The sequence below is a fragment of the Saimiri boliviensis genome, chromosome 13 (genome assembly GCF_048565385.1).
Source record: "Saimiri boliviensis isolate mSaiBol1 chromosome 13, mSaiBol1.pri, whole genome shotgun sequence".
NCBI classification, from domain to species: domain Eukaryota; kingdom Metazoa; phylum Chordata; class Mammalia; order Primates; family Cebidae; genus Saimiri; species Saimiri boliviensis.
In genome coordinates this window covers 113,685,865-113,690,879 of record NC_133461.1, presented here as the reverse complement: position 1 = coordinate 113,690,879, position 5,015 = coordinate 113,685,865, and the positions used below count along the sequence as shown (strand labels likewise).

The window sequence follows — 5,015 nt, the reverse complement described above, 5'->3', positions numbered from 1 at the left end:
CATATTTGACTTGGAGATTCTGGTATTTCTGTATCTAATTGAATAAAGCCACAAAAGAAATAAATAAAACAATTATTTCAGAAAATAATGTGAAATAAGCAGCAATCCTAGTTTAACCAGAATTAAAAAAAAAATAGAGAATCTTGATGATTGACAGTATGTTCTACAGTATAAATATTCCTTAAAAAAATAAATAAAAAGAAGTCAATTTTCTGCAATTCAATGGGGGCTTAATTTCTTTTTATGACAACTGTGCATGCCAGGTGCTGTAGCTCACACCTGTAAAATCCTAGCATTTTGGGAGGCTGAAACAGGATTACTTGAGCTCAGAAGTTCCAGACCAGCCTGGGCAATATAGTGAGACCTCATCTAAAAAATACACACATACATACATACATACATAAATACATACATACATACATACATACATACATACATTAAAAAGAAAAATGGCTAAGCATGGTGGTGTATGCCTGTAGTCCCAGCTACTTGGGAGGCTGAAGTGAAAGCATCATTTAAGGCAAGGAAGTAGAAGTTGCAGGGAGCCAACACTGCAGCACTACACTCAAGTTCTAGCAACCGAGGGAGACACTGTCACAAAAATAAACGGATAAACAAACAAATCAATTGATAAATAATTATGTATCCAGCTAGATGTAACCACACATGACTGTTTTATGGGACTATGGTCCCAACTACTCAGGAGAATGAGGTAGGAGGACTGATTAAGCCCAGAAGCAAGGTTACTACTGTAAGCTGTAATTGTCCTACTGCATAGACACTGTATTCTAGCCTGGGTAACAGAGAGAGACCCCATTTCTAATAATAATAGTAATTAATTATTTAAGTAACTTGTATAACTGGAGGACTCATCATTCAAGTAACCTGCATACCTGGAGAAAAACATATGACTACTGGGTAAAGTACAACAGTCTACTACTGATTATCATAGAGTTCCTTTTACTTGTTTCTAATCTTTTTATTTCTTATAAAACTAGAAACACGGTTCACCCATTAAAGGCAGTTCATCACAGAACAAGTCAAAAAGTCAAAAGAACTGCATCCAAACTGTAGGATGTGTTATCCGCTGCTCCCTGCAAACAGTGGATTTGGTCATAAAGAATCAGCAGGACTTTTAACTTATAATGTGTACATATGCACGTGCAAGAACACATGTATGTGTGTATGTGCACGTGTGTGCATGTAAACGATAACAGATAAAACCATTTTGCTTATGTAACAGTATGTAACATAACTTGTACTTCTCAGGAAGGAATTGTTTTTCTGTCTTCTGCACTCAGTCGGTATCTCCAAAACATAATCTCCAATTTGTATGGGTGCATGCTGGTTCAATTTTACAGTTCTTATTGCCATTTACTTATGGTAAGAGAAAGGGATTGAGTTCCCAGTTCTAGTTACTTTCTTAGTGACAAAAATTAATACGTGACACAGTTCACTCTTGAACAGCAAGGGTTCGAACTGCAGAGGTTTACTTATATGCAGATTTTCTTCTGCCTCTGAAAACCATAGATGAAGACCTTTGTGAGGATCCACTTGTTTTATGAAGTCAATATATGTTTTCTGATGATTTTCTTTCTAATAGCTTCATTTCTCTAGCTTACTTTGTTGTAGGAACACAGTATATAATAATGTAGCACAAATAAAATAGGTTTTAATGGACAGTTGTTTTATTTATTTTTTTTTTTGAGACGGAGTTTCACTCTTGTTACCCAGGCTGGAGTGCAGTGGCGCGATCTCGGCTCACCGCAACCTCCGCCTCCTGGGTTCAGGCAATTCTCCTACCTCAGCCTCCTGAGTAGCTGGGATTACAGGCACGCACCACCATGCCCAGCTAATTTTTTGTATTTTTAGTAGAGATGGGGTTTCACCATGTTGACCAGGATGGTCTCGATTTCTTGACCTCGTGATCCACCCGCCTCGGCCTCCCAAAGTGCTGGGATTACAGGCTTGAGCCACCGCGCCCGGCCTTAATGGACAGTTTTATGTTATCAGGAAGGCTTCCAGTCAATGGTGGGTTACTAGTAGCTAAGATAGGGAAATTAAAAGTTATACTCAGATTTCAACTGCACAAAGATTAGAGTCCCTAACCCCCACATTATTCGTGGGTCAACTATAATTATTTATTTACTAAATGCAAACAATTTATTATAAAAATAAAATAGAAGATCCTTGTGTATAACAAGTTCAATTTGTTATAATGTCACTATAGAGAAAACATACAACATACTAACAATCTTTTTTTATTAATGCAAAAAATATTATATAGAATTTTAGGGATTGTAATTAAGTAATTTTCTTTTCAAACAATACTGTTTCAGATTATAAATTAGATACAACTACCTTCTTAAATAACTCTGAATTCCAACCTAAAGAAGTTAAATTTTAAAAATTAATTTATATATATGTATACACATACATATATATTTGCAATTTACACCTCTTTTTTAACTGGCCTCTTTCCATTAAAACTACCTTAATGTTACATCTGACTTTCTCTTTTATCAAGAGTAGGACCAACAAGATAAATGAGAAATTTAGTATCAGAAATCTTACTTGCCTTGAAGTATCTTTTTACGTTCCAAAATTTTGTGTCAAATTCTATGTATAAAAAAGTAATAAATAAAATTGCTATTTTAATACTAAAATAAAAAATATTTACCAAACATATTAAATTCTCAAACTATTTCAGGCAATATCAATGCTAATACCAGAACTTTAGTTTCTGTCCCATATACCTCAAAATTTTAAGCTTTACAAGTTTATTAATCTTTTAATTAAAGAAAAAAAGTGAAGTACTCATAAATGGAAGGAGCACAGCTCAGTATATTAACTATAGTCAGCTGGACATCATGCAAAGTGTCCCGTACTCAGAACAAGTCCTTGCTCTGTAACCAATAGGTATTTGTGTTCAGACAAGTTGCTTCTCTTAGGCTCCACGGTTTCTTCTAAAAAAATAAGGATTTTGCTTATTTCACTAGGTTGTTAGGAAGATGTAATGAGGTTACATGCTTAAATGTTCAGAAAAATAGTAAAGCAATGGAATTATTTATTCTTAAACTTTACTGCTGAAACTATTTTAGGCTCCCAAATGAAGCTTGATGTGTGTTTTTCCATAGGTTCTAATATTCAAATGTTACAGTTTTCATAAAATGTTAAGTGCTAATTTTGTTTATTAGTTGTATTTATTGTGGCTTGTATTTCAGGGCATTTTTGCTAATTCAAAACTTGCAACTAAATTTATATATAAATACCCGATTAAAATAGGTAACATAATTGTCCCCTATTGCTGAGCTCATCAATCACAGCAAGAGCAGAAAATTAACAGATGTCAAAATCTCGCTTGGACAACCACCACTCCTTCTCTACCTCCTCAAACTCTGAGCCAGCACATCTGTGCCAGGATGCTGGATCTCCATGGTCCTCTCCAACTAACATATAAGAAAAAAACCAGGCTTTTATTGTTTTTCGGGTTTATGAAGGAATTGCAAGTTGACATTTTCCCATTTCCAAGACATGTACTAACAATATATTTGCATGTAACATCCCATGTTACTCAGCTATGTTCTCCTTTCATAGATCACTGTACATCAATAGTTTTATAGTGATAATCACAATTTCAATATCAGGCATCTCTCTTGTGGTTTGACTCACACTGCTTCCTTGGAGCTGGTCAACAAAGTCAAATGACCTTCCAGGGGCAATGCAAAATATGGAATGCTTTATGAATTTGTGTCCCATCCTGAGGCAGCAGCCATGCTTATGCTTATCTGCTCTCTATTGATCCAATATTAAAGTATATGCTGCTGAAACAAGTACAAAGCCCTGTTTCATACATGGATACTCATGAATCCTAGATGAAGCTTAGCTCTGTTAAATCCACCTCACCTAATTGAGATGCAGAGAATTTTATCAAATGGCTTCCTGTGAGGTTGACCTTTAAAATATATTTAAAACTTGAGGTAGATGTGCAAGTAGCCTGGGAGGTCTTTATTATTGTAGAAATGAATTACTTGAAGGGCCAACTGCAAGTTGGTTCCCAGTGCTCTGTGGAAAGATAACACAGAACCTTCTGCTATCTAACCAAAACTGCTGTACAAGATATAAAAAAGCCTCAAGATACAAATCTGATAGCAAAAGGGAAAGGGAAATCTAATCTCCTCCTGCAACATTATTTGAACATCTCTGACTGGTGGGAACAATCTCAACTAAAATTTGTTAGAGAAAACAGCATCAGGGGTCTCAAAGGATAACTTACCATGAAGGTCTGAGCTAAGTCTACATAAGATGTGGGCTCCAAATAATGTTTTTAGTATAGGGGAAGCATCAATTTGCTTACTACTTGTGTGGGTAAAGCTAGGAGGCCTGGCTCCCAGAGAAGGGTGCTGGGAACAATGGCTGAGCATAAGTACATAAACTAATAAACACCGTAGCTTTGAACTCTATGTATGAATCACCATGAAAACTGAGGGGTCTGAATCAGTAAATGCATCCTAGTGGCCAAGGTCAATCATTATGAGATTGTAGGACCAGTTACAATGGCATCAATACAGCAAGTGAATCCATGCAAACAACAGAATTAGAACGGCCGTTTTTCCCCCTTCTGACTTGTAAAGAAACATTGCCTGCCTTGGACTTAGAAAACATCTTAGTTTCTTGGAAAATGCAAAGGAGGAGGACACAGGAGATAGCCCCAGGGGACAAGACAAGATTTTCTGTTAAATTGAACATTTCAAGACCCAACAGCTCATTAGAAAAGTCAGGCCAGGCATGGCAGCTAGCACTTTGAGAGGACGAGGCAGGAGGATTACTTACGCTCAGGGGTTCAAGACCAGCCTAGGCAACATAGTGAGACCTTGCCTCTACAAAACAGAAAAAGAAAGAAATGAAGAAAATGGAAGTCAAACATGTGGCTCTATTTTCGTCTGATCCATGGGGATTACACTTAGAATAAAATAAACCACATTGAGATCCCTAGGCATAAAGGTCTTAAAAGT

The 5,015-nt window shown here is 36.3% G+C and overlaps 1 non-coding gene across 1 annotated transcript; it reads right to left on the bottom strand.

Annotated features, from left to right (window-relative positions):
* Positions 1 to 3,724: 3,724 nt before the first annotated feature.
* LOC141581002 (U6 spliceosomal RNA) lies at positions 3,725 to 3,833 on the bottom strand. Its single transcript, XR_012513396.1, has one exon. It is a non-coding gene; the product is annotated as a U6 spliceosomal RNA (small nuclear RNA).
* Positions 3,834 to 5,015: the final 1,182 nt, after the last annotated feature.